The sequence below is a fragment of the Schistocerca americana genome, chromosome 1 (assembly GCF_021461395.2).
Source record: "Schistocerca americana isolate TAMUIC-IGC-003095 chromosome 1, iqSchAmer2.1, whole genome shotgun sequence".
NCBI lineage: Eukaryota > Metazoa > Arthropoda > Insecta > Orthoptera > Acrididae > Schistocerca > Schistocerca americana.
In genome coordinates this window covers 671,790,572-671,810,114 of record NC_060119.1, presented here as the reverse complement: position 1 = coordinate 671,810,114, position 19,543 = coordinate 671,790,572, and the positions used below count along the sequence as shown (strand labels likewise).

Below are 19,543 nucleotides of genomic sequence, written 5' to 3'. Positions count from 1 at the left end.
TAGGTTAGTTAGGTTTAAGTAGTTCTAAGTTCTAGGGGACTGATGACCTCAGATGGTAAGTCCCGTAGTGATTAGAGACATTTTGACTAATTTTATGTGGCATAATTGATTGATGTGGATTACATCCCATGTGCTTCCTTGTATGTTTCCCCGAAGGCACACTTACGAAGGTCTAAAACTGTCGTTCGAATATATTAGTAATACGAGAGAGAAAAACACATATTTTTAAAGTATTTAGATTAATCGATAACAAAATTACGGTGTCAGTACTTGTTCATAAGCCATACATTTATTTAAGTTAGATTTCGAATGCGACAATGATGCAGATACCCTGATAGATAGTTCAAAACGTTCTTTCTGTTTTACAACACTGTGAGCGCCAGCGTACTATTAAACGAAAACTAAAAATGTTACCAGTATTTCATTATATTCGCTCTGAGACAAAAAAAAAAGCAAAGCACCTCGAAGGAATTATCCGAATGGATTGGAAATCGGTAGATGTGATGTACATGTGCACGTCAACAGGTGATTACAATTTTAGAAAGAATTTGATGATTTATTCAAGAGAAAAAGCTTCACATACTGAGCAAGTCATTAACGCGTTGGTCCAACCCTGACCCTTATGCAAGCAGTTATTCGGCTTGATACTGACTGATAGAGTTGTTGAATGTCCTACTTAGGGATATCGTGCCAAATTCTGTCCAGTTGGCTAAAATCCGGAGCTGCTTGAAGGGCCCTGCCGATAATACTCCAAACGTTTTCAGTTTGGGAGAGATCCGATGACCTGGGGGCCAAGGTTGTGTTTGATAAGCATTAAGATAAGCAGTAGAAACTGAAGCCATGTCCGGGCGATCATCTTGCAGAAATGTAAGGATGGCTTGTCGCAAAATGTTCAAATGTGTGTGAAATCTTATGGGACTTAACTGCTAGGGTCATCAGTCCCTAAGCTTACACACTACTTAACCTAAAGTATTCTAAGGACAAACACACACACCCATGCCCGAGGGAGGACTCGAACCTCCGCCGCAGCGGTTAGCACCTTAGACTCGTGTCCGGGAGGACGACGATTAAAATCTGCGTCCAACCACCTAGATCTAGGTTTTACGTGAATCTCTGAATCGCTCCAGGTAAATGTTGTGATGTTTCCTTTGAGAGGGCACAACCTATTTCCTTCCCCATCCTTCAAACAATTGGAGCTCTAATTACCTCGATGTCGACGGGGCGTTAATGCCCAATTTGTCTTCCTTCTTTCCTGCTAATGTTTGCGTTCACTTTACTTAGTTATGCTTTAAAGATAATAATCTGAAACTTTTATTTCAGTCACTGTATTCTGGCCAACGTAGTTCATGAAATTGCTTCTTCAGGCAGGGACAATTGTAGTCATATAATGAGCAAGAACTGTATTGATACCATTTTTGAGGAAGACAACAAGTTGTGTTAAGCGTTTAAGTTGGATCGGCATTTAAGAAAGGGGAGCCCTGTACTACATAATATACACAACTAAAGACACTGTAAGATCGGGTTGAATAATTAGTGAAAACGCTTCCCACTTGCCACCGTCGAATTCACGAGTAGAAGGAATAACATACGCTAATACTGTGTACGAAATCAGTGTTAACTGACAATGGATTGGCGCATAGTGATTTCTTGAATACAGTCTCACAAAGAGTAGTATGCCGTTTATGAATAGCGGTTACAGTTCGAAGCGTGCACCTCGATCAGTGGAGATAAAGGACAACAAACATTTACTCAGCTCTTTCAGACGTCTGGCTCACCTTCAAGTCTGATTCAGCAATAGCAAATGTTTGAAGTAGATTCAAGCGTAACTTCCAGGAACAATTCCAATAGGTATGCGGAACTCGCAGTATACCTGAAAGCATATATGTTGTTGGTATCTTTCATATTTTGCTCATTATAAATTTAAGAAAATTTAAGGCACTGTCAAGGGAATCCGCTTCTACAGAAAAGACGAAGTATAAGAAAAAAAGCAACCTTCATCTTCAGATTCGTAACCTAGTTTACTTCTTTAAAAAACGCAATTATGTAGTAAACTCCAGTATTCAGTAGTGTTGATAAATTCGTCCGCGAACTAAGTAAAGTTTGTTGCTTACGTCAAGGACAGGATGGTACGTAGTTTGATTACTGAGGAGTTAGTAGAAGTGAGAGGGGAAATGTTTTATTGCTTGTCTTCCAATGGTAACAACTCATGAGCGGTAGCAACTAGCACCGATCAGTTGTGATACGTCACACGGAAGCAACATGGATATGTGAATGTGCCTTATAGATACAGTTATTTCCAAATGTGGTACGTTTTTGTAGCAAACAATATGTGAAATCAAATTAAGGTCGTTGTAATACAATGAAATGAGTGAAAGAAAAATGACATTCAAAATGTATAGTAACATTTGTGATCGTGTCTCATATTGCAGTTACTGTTATTAGTTGATATAACATACTAATTTATGTAAGTTACCAAGTAACAGTAATATCCGTAGGGGAAGTTGTGGTAAAGTGGCCAGGATGGGACAAGTGGCCGTTGCCCATCTTTTGCCCTGAACAGCGCTGCTGCCTGCCGAGAAGTGGTCAGACTACTTCTAATGTACAGAGCAACCTTGTTCCATTCCTTTTTATAGTAAAAATTGTTTTGATTGTCTGATGTAAGGTAAGTCATTTACGTTATTCTTGTTACCTCACTTGTACGGAGAGTAGCAATTTTTTACAACATCAAAGATTAAACCACGTCTTTTGGCCTACCATGTAGTTACTTGTTATTTATTCCAGTCTGACAGTTTCTTCTATAGATTACTAGTGTCGACATGGCGCCCTATCGGGAGAATTGGCCACTCTACTCGTCGGGAAAGTGGCCAAGGTGTTCACCCCCCCTCCCCCCCAATAATAATTCCGAGGGTTGATTGAAAAGTAACGCCTCCACCTTCGTAACTCTTCAACAGTTGGCAGTATTGGAATGCGGCAGATACTGGCTTGTTCCGTAGCCTCTTCTTTACAGCTCCAGTTGGCGGGAAGCCTTAGCATTGAACGGTTGTGTTGTTACAGTGTAAAGTACAGAACACTGCGCAGACGGTCGGTCAGTGCGATTTAAGCAACGTGCAGTCACTGATTCCTTGACAGAAGACGGTGTCACCCCAAATGACATTCATCAGAGAATGAAAGCAGTTTATGGTGATTGTGTTGATGTGAGTACCGTGCGTCGTTGGGCGAGTAAGTTTGAAGACGTTAAGGCGGGAACATCTGACCTGCGTGACAAACAAAAGACTTGGACGTCCTGTGACAGCAACCACCGAGTTACACAAGCGAAATGTTGATAGATTGATTCCGGACGATCGTCGTATCACTCAGAGAGAAATTGCAAGCGAAATCGGCATTTCATAAGTACGTGTGGGTCACACTACTGCATGACAATGCCAAACCACACACTTCACGTGTCACCACAGCAGAACTTCAGAGACTGAATCTCACCACCGTACGGCATCCTCCGTACAGTCCAGGTTTAGCACCGTCTGACTTCCATCTGTTCCCGATAACGAAAGACGACCTGTGGGGACATCATTATGCTTCTGATGAAGACATTGAGAGAATCTCGACTTCTTCCGTGACGGCTTCAGAAAACTTGTTCATCGTTGGCAGAAATGTATCCAATTGGCTGGTGATTATGTGGAAAAGTGAATATTGGTAATTAAACATCACACTCTACGGATTATTTCTACGTTTGATTTATTAAAATATTCCCATCCAAACCCAGGTAACGAATGTGGAGGCACTACTTTTCATTCAACCCTTGTAATTAATTTCAAAAAACACACGCGTAATACAATAGATAAAACTAACTTCGAAACCCTTAGTATACAATGCTATCATCGCCATTCTGTCCCTTTCTGGCAAATTTGAACTAGGGGTAATTAAGCTATATTATTTAAAACAGTCTCTGTTCTGTTGTATTTTCTCTAATACAAAAGTAGATTGAAAGCGGACTGCTGCAGCCGCTGCGTATTCCATCAGATAGTAGGGCATAAAGACGCCTACAAAATGTGCTCGTAAATCAGAAAAACAGACTTGCGACCCTGTTGCGACGAGACTGGTCACAGTACCACTTTATGTACAGAAAATTGACCATTATGTAATCCTTCAGAAAGAATACATGTAATTCCAGTCCATTTTTTTCTTTCTCACTTAAAAATATTTTATGTGATGCTTTGGTATATTTACGTTCATAATAGGTAAGTGGTAAGCTTCTATCAATAAACAAGGTTTAATGAAAATCGAGTTATTCTTTGAGTGGCCATTTTAACCCTCCCCCACCCCATTGGCGCACGGCCCGATGTGTCGCCTGCAATGTCAGTATTCGCTCTTAAGCTAAAAAGTTTCACAAGCACTGTTCTAGACTTTCTCCATTGTCCTACTGTCAGAGCCAGAGAGAGAGAGTTGGTCGATGTACATGTATGATGTTTGATACACTAAAGCTAATAAATCACAACGTGTTGGTGAGCTTAGCATTGTCGAATATCGTGTATTATTTAAGATACCAGAAACCAATCAATAATTAAACATTTCCCCTCTTATGGTCAGTTAAAAATGTGTGTGAAATCCTATGGGACTTAGCTTGGTTCAAATGGCTCTGAGCACTATGGGACTTAACATCTGTAGTCATCAGTCCCCTAGAACTTAGAACTACTTAAACCTAACTAATCTAAGGACATCACACACATCCATGCCCGAGGCAGGATTCGAACCTGCGACCGTAGCGGTCACGCGGTTCCAGACTGAAGCGCCTAGAAGCGCACAGCCACACTGGCCGGCGGGACTTAACTGCTAAGTTTATCAGTCCCTAATCTTACACACTACTTAACCTAAATTATCCTAAGGACAAACACTCATCCATGTCCGAGGGAGGACTCGAACCTCCGCCGGTATCAGCCGCACAGTCCATGACTGCAGCGCCCCAGACCGCTCGGCTAATCCCGCGCGGCCGTCAGCTAAACAAAAGGAATTATGGTAGTATGTAATGGGATTTTCTTGTGTCTATCTGACGCTGTAATAAAATGAGATGTAATCGTTTATTCTTTTTTCGCAAAATTTAGAACCCACATTTTCGCGATTTATTACTAATAATGTCCAGCAACGGCTTTCTTGGGAGCTTTGCACCTAAATGTACCAAGCTCCAAATTGCACACGCAATGTCCACTCCTTGCCAGCTCATCTCGACGAGCTCCATAATACTTATCAAGACAGAGACATCCATGTAATACTCCTGTTGAAGACCTGCCTCAAACCAACTATTCTCACAAGTTCGGTAAATCTAGATGGTTACATCTTTCTGAGACACGACATACGAACGTAGCTCTGATTTATCGTCTTCTGTGTCACACACAACCAACAACAACCAAAATAAACAAGTGAATTAAATATTCATAGAGATAAAATCACTTAACATAAGGTGTGTGATACGTGTCCGCTACTAAACCCCTAAAGCAGGTGGGTTTTTCTGCTTCGAAATAGTTGTTTCAAGTCTCGAATCAAAATACGAGCATTTAATTATAACTGATGACATTAACATCAATTTTCTGTACGGTAGTCCTTACAGCGTGAAATTTAAGCGGACGCTTTCTTCTTCAAACGTGTTGCTACTTCAGTTCACTCCTACCCGTCATACGAACACTAGTCACCCCAAAGTAATTCGCTCATCTAAGCTATCTGTTCATATGGTTCAAATGGCTCTAAGCACTATGGGACTTAACATCTGAGGTCATCAGTCCCCTAGATTTAGAACTACTTAAACCTAACTAACCTAAGGACATCACACACATCCATGCCCGAGGCAGGATTCGAACCTGCGACCGTAGCAGCAGCGCGGTTCCGGACTGAAGCGCCTAGAACCGCTCGGCCACAGAGGCCGGCCAGATATCTCTACTAGACATGTCTGCCACGACATAATTTTCATGACCTACTTCCCAGAATGTCCCAGAAAGAAACCACAGCTGACTAAATAGCGAGACTTGAAGCGCATTAATTTATCTGAAGTTGCAACAGAGACGGAAGTTTAAGAGGTGTGTGATGATAGTGTTTAGTTTGAGGGCGCTCAACTGCGCAGTCATCAGCGCCCCTACAAAGTCCCAATTTTTACACAGTCCAATTTTTAATTCAGTCCAATCTAGCAACTGCCACGAATGATGATGCTGAAATGATGAGGACAACACATACCATCAATCCCCAGGCAAAGAAAATCCGTGAATCGAACCCAGGACCCCGTGATCCAGAGGCAGCAACGCTAACCACTAGACCGCGAGCTGCGGATGAAATTTAAGGGGTGTCTTCTATTCACTTCTCGAACATAAACGAAAAACTTCAAGCACTTACTAACAGACTTACACGACTGTTTGACAAATATGCTCCTTTAAAGACCGGAAAAGTAAGACGGGAACCTGTACCTTGACTAACTGAAGAACTAAAACAGCTTACGTATCTAAGAGACGCTTCATATCGGGATACAAACGTCGCTCTATGCCTGAAAATCGTATTGTTTATAAGCAGAAGCGGAACAGGATCTGTCAAGATGTGAGAAATACCAAACTCAGGCATGCCCATATATCAACCCGCAACAGAATCAGAAAAGCTGTCTGTGGTAAAACCTGGGTAGTGTTGGTACAGGCCAAGTAAAGGCTGGAGCTAATTCAGTTCTTCCAGCCGATGAACCGAACAGTTACTTCACATTATCTACAACCATAACCGAACCACAAACCAAAGACTAAAAAGGCCGTTCTCACAGCACCCTCTGATTATCTACCAATTTGCATTCTTCCTGTACTGTCCAAGGCCTAAGAATATATAGTCCAAGACAGCTAACAAATTACCTAACCACAAACAACCTTCTAGACGAATACTAATTAGGTTTCAGTAAACGTCGAGGCACAACGTATGTCTTAATAATGGCAACAGATGACCAGAAGCTAGCCATTGATGCACAAGTGTCAACTATCATGTGCTCCTTAGACTTCAGCAAAGACTCTGGCATCTCGAATTCGACATTTTACTTGCCAAATTTAGCAGCCTAAATTTCTCGTCAAGTGCAATGCAGTGATTTCGCTCATACCTAACGTCTAGCCAGCAATGCGTCCTGTCTGGTACCATAAAGTCACAATGGAGACAGATAGTGTCAGGCGTCCCCCAGGGATCGATATTAGCTACTATATTCTTTTCACTCTATGTGAATTATATGTTATCAGTTTTGTACTATTGCAAATACCATATGTACGATGATAACCTCCAGTTGTAGCTAAGTGCAAAACTAATAAATCTGAAGACAGCTATCCAGAATCTCAACACCAACCTGTGTGCACCCTCAAAACTGCCACTGGATATAGGTTTAAAGCTCAGCACCTCCAAAACCCAAGTGGTGCTGGCTGATCGTTCTAGGCTCATTAGCCCTAATTATTGGGAATCCCTACTGTCTTTAATGCTAAATGACAGAAACATCAACTTCTCTCCTCCAACAAATAAAGAATCTAGGAGTAATAACAGATGAAAATCTGAATTGGACTGAGCACTTAACTACAATGTGCAAGAAGCATCAACATAGAATTCTCCATTCCCTGCAAAAATATAAATATCTCTTCCCTCTAGACCTGAAAAAGAAACTTGTGAAAACAGCTATAAGTCCAATTATTGATTACAGCAGTGTTATTCAAAAAAATGGCTCTGAGCACTATGTGACTTAACATCTAAACTACTTAAACCTAACTAACCTAAGGACATCACACACATCCATGCCCGAGGCAGTATTCGAACCTGCGACCGTAGCGGTCACGCGGTTCCAGACTGAAGCGTCTAGAACCGCACGGCCACACCGGCCGGCAGCAATGTTATTCTGCAAAGACTTCCCCATGAAAGCTCACAGCGCTTGGAACTAGTTATGAATGTCTATGTTCGTTATATGCGTGATGTTCGGCTCTGATCACATTTAACCATCAACTGCACAGTTATCCTGGTTTGCGTGTAAAGCACCACAGATATTACCATATGCTGTCTTCTCTACTGTCTTATCAACGGACACTGTCCCCAATACCTCTCCTCGACCTTAACGCTCTTATGTGAACAACATGGCAGAAACACCTGTTCCCATCAGAGCGATGTCCTTTCTGTCCCACTCCATCGTTCAGACACTTTCTTGAAGTCCTTCTCTATACCAGCAACATGACCCTGGAATAGTCTCACGTATTATATTAGAGAACTGAATAACATCTCAAGCTTCATAAGACGGTTAATGACATATATATTAAGACAACTATATGATTACCATTGTCCCTGTACGCATTCGTTACCCTTGTACGTCTTTCTTTCCAGTCATATCATCCTCATTCCGCAGTATTCCTAGCTGTTGCAGTCTCCTTAAATTTTCTTTCCCCGGTACTCGCTATATCAAAAAAATCTCATTTGTGCACCTATTATTCTTTTTATATCTGACACTGTCATTATTGTTGTTTTTGTCATTGTTATTATAATTACTCTTATCACTATTAGCGGCAGCAGCAGAAGTAAGTGGGGGAGTTGGGAAATAAGTTTCCCCTGTCGACTGTGGTCAGAGTTGTGTGTGAAAGGAAAAAAAAAAGAGAATGAGACATTAAAGATAAGACATATCTTTATTTTTCTACATAATTTCCAAGTACATTGAGACATTTGTCATACGCCTTTATAAGCTTCAAAAATCCTTCCAGGAAAAAATCAGGGCGTTGCATATGGAAGAAGCGTTGAACGGCTTGTTTGACGTCAGCACTCCTGGCAAAGCGCCTTCCGCCTAGAGTCTTCTTCAAAGCAGGAAACAGATGGAAGTCACTTGGTGCGAGATCCGGACTGTAAGGCGGACGGTGTAGGCGCTCCCAACCAAGAGTTGCAATATGGTTTTGCGTTGCCGTCGCCGTGTGTGGTCTCGCGTTCTCATCCAACAGTAGAACGCCAGGCCGTTTTTCCCGAATCACCTCTTTCAATTTCGACAGAGTGAGGCAGTACCGCGCAGTATTGATGGTTCCATCCTCCAGAAATTCCAGCAGCAAAACTCCTTTGGTGTCCCAGAAAACGGTGAGTAACGCTTTACCTGCAGACGGAGTGCTTTTGAACTTCTTTCGGACAGGTGATGACGGTGTCTTGCACGTGCACGTTCACCTATCATGTCGTCTTTCGCCCATATCACACAATTCTGCCCACAGTCGACAGGGGAAACTTATTTTCCAACTCCCCCTCGTACAAATACTGTGAGTGTTAACTTTACTGCTTTATAATCAGTATTATTTACTTACATTGTAGCCATGGACACTCATATCATTTTAATACTATTTGTCATATTAAAATTGTTGTTTCTTAGGTAACAGTGATGTAAAAAACGTACTGTATGCTTGAAAGCCTGGTCCGATGTATGAAAGAGCCTATTGGCCCTAGTCAGAGCCGGTTAAATAAATAAATATATTTATTTTAACATGACTTGCAACTCAACTGATGTGCTTTGAAGCTATAAGCTGTGAAGTAGTGCAGGCAAATACACATAAATAATTGTATTACGTTAAACACTACACGAGGGAAATACTGGGCAGTCTAATGTATGAGAAGAAAAGGAAGCGGAAGTACTCAGGTTCAGACAACCAGTATGCCTTCGCTATACAACAAACGCTCGTAGTGAAGAAACCAGCCTACACACACACACACACACACACAAGACGCATCTAAAGATTTAAGCACGCGCTGATCATCATTAAACACATTTACATGGTACAACAGCAAATCAGAAAATAGCCCGTCCGGATAGGCGAAAGCGATAGCACGCCACTTCCAGGATTTGGTGAGGCTAGTCGGTCGCAGGTCGAATCCCCCCGATGGGCTAATGACGAGAGCCGGTGTGCTGACCAACATGGATGTGTAGTTTTTAGGTGTTTCCCCACATCTGACTATGTGAGTACTGGGCTGGTACCCAAAGTCCCAAGTCAGTTACGCGATTCGAAAACGTTTAGAAAACTTTCACACAATTTTACATTGAATAACACTAGATTCAGCCAGTTGGAGTACCTAAATCTGTAGGAAAAGACGAATAACACAGAATATGTACAAGAAACAAAAGAGAAAAATAAGAATGGAAGACGAAGAACGACGTTCTCTAATTAGGAAAAATATAAGAGAGTGATGTCGTTTTTCGACCCTTCTGACCAATCTGTCTGTCTGTACAGCGAAGAAGTACTAGTGGAAGCAAAAGAAAGGCTCAAGAGTTGAATAAAAATTCAGGGTAAAAGTCATCAGTGATAAGATTCGCTTGTGTCTATGCTGTCCTCTGTGAAAATGAGGAACACTTGCAGAACCTGTTAAATGGAACGAACGGTTTAATGAGCATAAACTATGGACTGAGAGTAAACCGAAGAAAGACGAAAGTAATTACAAATAACAGAAAAAAGATTAGCGATAAACGTAACACTAGAATTGCGGACCGCGAAGTAGACGAATCGAAGCTTTTGAGATATGGTGCTATCGAATGATGTTGAAAATTAGATGGAATGATAAGAAATGAGGAGGTGTCCCGCAGAATAGGCGAAGAGAGGAACATGCGAAAAACATTGACAAGAAGAAGGGAGAGCATAATAGTACGTATGTTAAGATATCACGGAACAGCTTCCATGGTACTACGTGGAGCTGTAGAGGGAAAAAACTGTAGGGGAAGGCAGAGACTGGAATACATCTGACAACAATAACAGAGGAGGATGGGTGAAGTGCTGCTCTTAGATGAAGCATTTCGCACAGGAGACGAATTGATGGAGGACGGAATCAAACTAGTCAGACCTCCGACGGAAAGAAAAGAAATGTCCAGTAAGAGAGCGCGTCAACACCTTGCTACCATGAACCTGCAATATTTTTTCCCCTGATTGTTTTTGGATAGCGCTTTAGTCAGCGAATTATTGGACCTGTTGCATTGTGCGAAACCTCAGCACTGAAGAAAGTTAGAACGTGAGCTTTTCGTAAACAGGGTCACCAAAGTTTATAGCAGATAACTTAATCAACAAACTCGTGATCAACTGGATTAGAAATAGTTGCTGTATTGGAGAGCGAGGCAATGCTTCTGCTGCCATTGCGACGACTGGGTGAGTGATACGTGATCGGACTTCCTACTGGCTGTCGCCTTAACACTCGCGCTTAGTACGACCAAGAGGTACCGTATCACCGCATTTGATCATGGTCAGATCATGGCGACTCGAAGCATGGAACGCTACATTATCTAGGTCGTACTGGCCATTGTATCAAGGGTATGTAGTGAATAACTTGTTTTGGAGTCCGTCACCGCCAGAGGCAACTGCCAGGTCTCAACAACACAGTAGTAGTTGTAGAAGTCTAGTAGTAGTTTTACTTATCCATGGAGCACATTCACAGTGATATTGAACATATCATGGTATTACAATTTAATAATTAAGAAAAAACATAATTCTCCTGTGTGTGATAATGTAAAAGGACTTCCCTACACATAAAACAACTGAAACTACTCAAGGTAACACCCAAAAACTCTACTGTTGGATTTTACAATAAATACATCGCTGAATGACCCCTTTCCTACTTCATATTTAACGACTGTCCAGAGCGCAATGAACAGTCTCGCGTGACTAGAAAAAAATTCCAGATCGCTCGGCACCTATATCCATACTCTGTAAAACACTGTCAAGTGTATGGCAAAGGGTCATTCCCATTGTTAACAGCTACTAGGGCTTCTTCCCGTTCGACTCACGTATGGAGTGAGGGAAGAATGAATGTTTATACGCCTCTATGCGCGTTGCAGTTAATCTAACCTTGTACACGCGATCCCTACGGGAGCGATACGTAGGATGTTGTAGTATCTCTCTAGATTACTCGTTTAAAGCTGGTTCCTGAAACTCCGTAAGCAGGCTTTCTCAGGACAGTTTTCGTTTACCTTCAAGTGTCAGCCAGCTCATTTTCTTCAGCATCATCATTCCTGCTTCTCCTCTTTGACTATGTTCAACATACTCTGTTAGTCCTATCTGGTATCGGTCCCATACGCTTGAGCAATATTCTAGGATGGATCGCACGAGTGATTTGTAGTAAATCTCCTTTGTAGATTCATCGCATATCCCTCGTACTCTATCCATAAACCGAAGTCTGTCACCTGCTTAACACTACCTGGGCCTTTATGACCATTTCATTTCATATCCCTGCAAAGTGCTACATTCAGGTGTTTGTATGAGTTGTCCGATTCCAACTGTGACTCCCTGATGTTGTAATCACAGGATACTGCGGTTTTTTTTCTTAAGTACGCTATCTCCGAACATATCTGCACCACCTGCAAATCTTATCAAGATTTTATTTGAAATCCGTGCAGCTCTTTTCAGATAGCCGTTAATTATAAATAGTGTAAAATGTAAAACATAAACAACAAAGTTTCAACACTCTTTCCTCGGGAACACCCGAAGTCACTTCTTCATCTGTCAATGACTCTCGAGTCAAAGTAACACGCTGTGTCCTCCCTACGAAGAAATCCTCAATCCAGCCACAAATTTTGTTTCATATCCACTACCATTGTACTTTCGATAAATGCCTTGATCGATGGCTTACAGTATGTCACGTGAGAGAAGAGCAGGTTAGGTTTCATATGACTGATGTTTTCGGAATCCATCCTGGTTGCCATGGAGGAGCTAACTCTGTTTGACATATATCACATTTAGCTCAGAATATGTTCCAAGTTTCTAGTACAAATGGGTGTCAAGATATTGAACGGTAGTTTTGTAGATTGCTTCTGCTAGCATTCTTGTAGACGGGTGTGACCTGTGCTCTCTTCCAGATTCTGGGCACGACTTTTGTTTGAGGGACCTACGGTAGATTACAGTTAAAAGAACGCCTACCTCAGCTTGAAATTCGGTACACAGTTTGATATGGTTTCCGTTGAGCCCTGATGCTTTATTCAGTTTCAATGATTTAAGCTGTTTCTCAACACTACTGACTAATATTTCCTTCGCTCATCTTTGCGGTAGTACAAGAATTAAATTGTGGCGATGCTCTTGGGTTTTCTTTTGTCAAGGAACATTTGAATTTGGAGTACAGCGTTTGTGCATTTGCTTTGCTAACCTCGGTATCAGTTGCTGTTTCGTCCATGAGTATTTGGATGCAAAATTTGGTACCGGTAATAGTATTTACTTACGACCGCAACGTTATTAGATTTTCTGAGAGATCTTTCGATAATATTTGGCTACGGCAGCCGTTGAAGGCTTCCCGCATTGCCCTCTTGACACCTAGATCAGTTTGATACAGTATTTTATCTATAGCCCTACACTTTGTTTTCCATCTATTACCATGCATGTTCATTTCCATCAATAATGCACTGGGCACGTATCTGTCAAGTGCATGGTTAACTATCCTCCTAAATCGGAGCCATAAAAAATGGAAATTTGTGTTAAGTTCTTATGGGACCAAACTGCTAAGGTCGTCGGTCCCTAAGCCAACACACTACTTAATCTAACTTAAACTAACTTACGCTATGGACAACACACACACACACACACACACACACATATGCCCGAGGGAGGACTCGAACCTCCGATGGAGGGAGCCGTAAGGACCGTTGCAAGGCCCCCAGACCGAGTGGCTACCGCGAGCGGCCTCGGAGCCATAGTTCTTCTACAAGGATCTCTACAGAGCTAATTGTTTCCAGTTCCTTACTGAGGTACGACGCTACCGCTTTTTTATATAGTTTGCTGAACGTAAAATCCTTCTACTCGCTTTGGTTATACCGGGCAGGGTACTGCAGTGACTAGAACACTGTACTGGCATTCGGCAGAATGACGGTTCAAACCCGCGTCCGGTCATCCTAATTTATGTTTTCTGTTTCTCCCGTAAATCATTTAAGGCAGATGCCGGGATGGCTCCTTCGAATGACATCGTTATCGACGGGACGTTAAACACTAATCTCCTCCTCGTTTTAATTATCCTTTGTACTTTGGCAATCGTTGTTGCTACAACTCTTTCACCATCAGTAATACTAGTTTCAAAGTGGATACCATCAAAGTGGTCACTTCTGTTGGTTGTCATGAGAGGTAATGCATTCCCATCATGAGTTGGGTCCCGATATCCAGTGTACGGTAAAAAAAGGAGAAGAGACGATGCTAATATTTAAGTCTATTCCCTCAACCTTTACCTTTTGCAGAACTTAGGAACATATTCTATGCTCCAATGTTAATTTCCCATTCTTTTTTATTTTTCTCAGATGTTCAGCACCTACTTTCCTCACATTTCTCATACGCTAATAGTAGATACAGGTGATTTTCGAAAGGAATTAGACTGTGCACTGAATGTCGACTGATCGCCAAGATAAGACTGTAGTGTTCAGTGGATTGCGGAGTATATAGGATGATTCTGTAGCAGTATTCTAATCATAAACCGATAAGCCATAACTACAACTTGCCTGTTTTCTGTAAAATTAACGACGAGGAAGAAAATAAAACATAACAGTGTTGTTTGAAAATTTATATAGGGAGAAACGATGTATACATGGGAGAAACAATTTGTCTGATGATTTACATGCCCTCCTGTCGTAGCTGAAATTAACTACGAGAAAAAAAACGTCGAAACCACACATTTTCGCGGTTTTAGCGTAAAAACTGTGCATTGTCGCTTATATATATATATATATATATATCTCCTAAGTGTGTCTGAATGTTTATTAGAGTATAGTGTAAAAATCTGAAGTAAATCGGTCAAGTACTTAACTACTTAACTAGATTTTTGGTAACAATGTCAAACAACATCTCCTCTTTATAGAATAGTATATACCGAGGTGACAGAAGTCATGGGGTAGCGATATGCACATATAGAAAGGGCGGTAGGATCACGTGCAAGGGTACGAAAGGGCAGTGCATTGACGGAGTTGTCATTTGTACTCAGGTGATTCATGAGAAACACTTTCGAAAGTGATTATCGTCGCACGGCGGGAATTATCAGCCTTTGAATAAGGAATGGTAGTAGGAGCTAGACGCATGGGACATTCCTTTTCGCAGATCGTTAGGGAATTCAGTATTCCGGGATCCACAGCGACAAGTGTGTGCCGAGAATACCAGATTTTAACCATTATTTCTCATCACGACAACGCATTTGCCAAAGGGAGACAAGGAAACATAGTAGGTGAATACGGATTGGGGGAAAGAAATGAAAGAGGAAGCCGTCTGGTAGAATTTTGCACAGAGCATAACTTAATCATAGCTAACACTTGGTTCGTGAATCATAAAAGAAGGCTGTACACATGGAAGAATCCTGGAAATACTAGAAGGTATGAGATAGATCATATAATGATAAGACAGAGATTTAGGAACCAGGTATTAAATTGTAGGATATTTCCAGGGGCAGATGTGGACTCTGACCACAATCTATTGGTTATGAGCTGTAGATTAAAACTGAAGAAACTGCAAAAAGGTGGGAAATTAAAGAGATGGAACCTGGATAAACTGAAAGAACCAGAGGTTGTAGAGAGTTTCAGGGAGAGCATAAGGGAACAATTGACAGGAATGGGGGAAAGAAATACAGTAGAAGAAGAATGGGTAGCTCTGAGGGATGAAGTAGTGAAGGCAACAGAGGATCAAGTAGGTAAAAGGACGAGGGCTAGTAGAAATCCTTGGGCAACAGAAGAGATACTGAATTTAATTGAAGAAAGGAAAAAATACAGAAATGCACTAAATGAAGCAGGTAAAAAGGAATACAAACGTCTCAAAAATTAGATCGATAGGAAGTGCAAAATGGCTAAGCATGGATGGCTAGAGGACAAATGTAAGGATGTAGAGGCTTATCTCACTAGGGGTAAGATAGATACTGCCTACAGGAAAATTAAAGAGACCTTTGGAGAAAAGAGAACCACTTGTATGAATATCAAGAGCTCAGATGGAAACCCAGTTCTAAGCAAAGAAGGGAAAGCAGAAAGGTGGAAGGAGTATATAGAGGGTCTATACAAGGGCAGTGTACTTGAGGACAATATTATGGAAATGGAAGAGAATGTAGATGAAGATGAAATGGGAGCTACATTACTGCGTGAAGAGTTTGACACAGCACTGAAAGACCTGAGTCGAAACAAAGCCCCGGGAGTAGACAACATTCTGACGGCCTCGGGAGAGCCAGTCCTGACAAAACTCTACCATCTGGTGAGCAAGATGTATGAGTCACGCGAAATACCCTCAGACTTCAAGAAGTATATAGTAATTCCAATCCCAAAGAAAGCAGATGTTGACAAATGTGAAAATTACCGAACAATCAGTTTAATAAGCCACAGCTGCAAAATATTATCGCGAATTCTTTACAGACGAATGAAAAAACTAGTAGAAGCCAACCTAGGGGAAGATCCGTTTGGATTCCGTAGAAATATTGGAACACGTGAGGCCATACTGACCTTACGACTTATCTTAGAAAAAAGATTAAAGAAAGGCAAACCTACGTTTCTAGCATTTGTAGACTTAGAGAAAGCTTTTGACAATGTTGACTGGAATACTCTCTTTCAAATTCTAAAGGTGGCAGGGGTAAAATACAGGGAGCGAAAGGCTATTTACAATTTGTACAGAGACCAGATGGCAGTTATAAGAGTCGAGGGACATGAAAGGGAAGCAGCGGTTGGGAAGGGAGTGAGACAGGGTTGTAGCCTCTCCCCGATGTTATTCAATCCGCATACTGAGCAAGCAGTAAAGGAAACAAAAGAAAAATTCGGAGTAGGTATTAAAATCCATGGAGAAGAAATAAAAACTTTGAGGTTCGCCGATGACATTGTAATTCTGTCAGAGACAGCAAAGGACTTGGAAGAGCAGGTGAACGGAATGGACAGTGTCTTGAAAGGAGGATATAAGATGAACATCAACAAAAGCAAAACGAGGATTACGGAATGTATTCGAATTAAATCGGGTGATGCTGAGGGTATTAGATTAGGAAATGAGACACTTAAAGTAGTAAAGGAGTTTTGCTATTTGGGGAGCAAAATAACTGATGATGGTCGAAGTAGAGAGGATATAAAATGTAGACTGCCAATGGCAAGAAAAGCGTTTCGAAGAAGAGAAATTGTTAACATCGAGTATAGATTTAAGTGTCAGGAAGTCGTTTCTGAAAGTATTTGTATGGAGTGTAGCCATGTATGGAAGTGAAACATGGACGAGAAATAGCTTGGACAAGAAGAGAATAGAAGCTTTTGAAATGTGGTGGTACAGAAGCATGCTCAATATTAGATGGGTAGATCACATAACTAATGAGGAGGTATTGAATAGAATTGGGGAGAAGAGGAGTTTGTGGCACAACTTGACAAGAAGAAGGGATCGGTTGGTAGGACATGTTCTGAGGCATCAAGGAATCACAAATTTAGCATTGGAGGGCAGTGTGGAGGGTAAAAATCATAGAGGGAGACCTAGAGATGAATACACTAAGCAGATTCAGAAGGACGTAGGTTGCAGTAAGTACTGGGAGATGAAGAACCTTGCACAGGATAGTGTAGCATGGAGAGCTGCATCAAACCAGTCTCAGGACTGAAGACCACAACAACAACAACAAGGGACCAAACTGCTGAGGTCATCGGTCCCTAGACTTACACCCTATTTAAACTAACTTATGCTAAGAACAACACACACAGCCATGCCCGAGGGAGGACTCGGACCTCCGGCGGGAGACGCCGCACTATCCGTGACATGACGCCTCAAACCGCGCGGCCACAGGAGTAAAGAGGGCATTATTGTCAACTGCGACCTCCGTGAGTAAATTGAAGACGTTGCGTACTATTTTCAGTGCAATACAGACACACAGCTGATTGTGGCAAGAAACCAAAGGAAATGCAGTAATTATTAATATAGGAGATTAATTTCCAGTATGAGTCCGCGATCACTGTGAAGAAAAGCATCTAGGTCGTTTATTAAAATTTCTTTATTTATTATGATGTTTTAGCTACTGCCATCATCTGATGTTAAAAAGGTTAGACCTTATAAAAGAAGGTTCCGTATCAATATTAAAAACTATGCCTGATGTTTTTTATACCTGATGACGGTAGTAGCCGAAATATCATAATGCATAAAGAATATTTTAATAAGCTACCTAGACGGTTTTATTGGCGAAATGCAATAACTCTGTAACGAGCGGCAAAAGATCGTGTGTACCTTACATCAAAATGCTCATAAGGAATCCCTGAACAACCTTTGAAAGTTTGTCGGTGGAGTTCCGGTTAACCTTGCATATGTAGATGTTATATCGTAAATGAAAATCTTACTTCAAAATTACAGAAACAGAATTATCCGGATTTTATTGTAGTGAGAGCATGCAGGTTAGAATTAATTTAATACTGCGAGTTATAACGTGAGTAATTTCTGTGAGAACATTATCATTGGATTTTTGTGTAACTGGTCTCTCGTACGAGTAGGTAACCTAACAGCTTACGTGGGCGCCATAACCTCGTCCAGGCTGTCTTCCCACACTGCCGTTCATCTGGTGTGGACTAGCGCAATCGACGGAATCAGGAATGAGTTTAGCCGGCAGGAGTTTGAAATAAGAGCCTACTTTCTTAATCAGAGTGCAATTTCGTTGGGTCTCACTTCTCCAATTCTGCAAGTGACCCCCTCAGACTCAGACGAATTTTGCTCTTGATAGTGTACTCGCATTTTACTGTAATAAGTTTTCTCGCTTGTGTCATGTCCATCTGCAGCCACTCATCGAAGATTAAATCTCGTAAAGCCAGAAAATTACGGGGATTTTGACTGTCGGTGTATTTAGCTGCTTGCTTCCACTGAAATTCAGGAACTGTTGCAACGTATAGCCATAAAAAGCGACAGTGACGGAAAGCTATGAAGGAGTGAGTAGCTGTTTACTTGTGGCTGCAGTCAGGTACTGAAGTAGACGACTTCGTCCGTTCACCATCCTTCAGGGAGTCGGAGGCAGCTGGAACTCATAGACTCGCTTTATACGTAACTGCTGGATATTCCATTCTAGTTACTTGATATCAGATGGTAGATAAGACAAAGCATCACTGAATATTATGAACTGCTTACATTCAGTAATTTTGTTATCTTTTATTGAATGATGACAATCCAGAGCATCTCTTTGTGGTAGCTAAAGTGTTCGTGTGAACAGAGGTCGAGCAGTAATCTGAGGGAAATTTGTTTTCTTCGAGATAGCACTTATCCAACACTTCTCTGAGGCCAATAATAGATGTTTGACATTTGCAGTTGAGGCTGCCTTGCGGAAATCTGTCAACTGCTTCACTGCTGAATATATTCTTAGAGAATTATAATTTATTTGTTAAAAGAGTGGATGTGGCTTGGCAAGTAATATGACTACTAAGACAGATATATTGAACCTTGTTTAAAAATACACGCAGTTACTGCGTTACTGTTGTTTTTACTTCGTTTTTCATGATGTTGTGGAGACTACTTTAATTCTGTTGACTGTGGTACTCCACAAAATTCACAACCTTTTAAAATGTTAAGGTGATAATGTTCAGTATTTTACAACGTACGATGTTTCATCTACTCTCCTACCTCTCTGAGCCACTTTCTGA

General features: G+C 41.3%; 1 protein-coding gene across 1 annotated transcript in view; it reads right to left on the bottom strand.

The window, feature by feature from the left end:
* LOC124588796 (facilitated trehalose transporter Tret1-like) overlaps positions 1-19,543 on the bottom strand; it is a 92,957-nt gene that overhangs the window by 10,592 nt on the left and 62,822 nt on the right. The window lies entirely within an intron of this gene.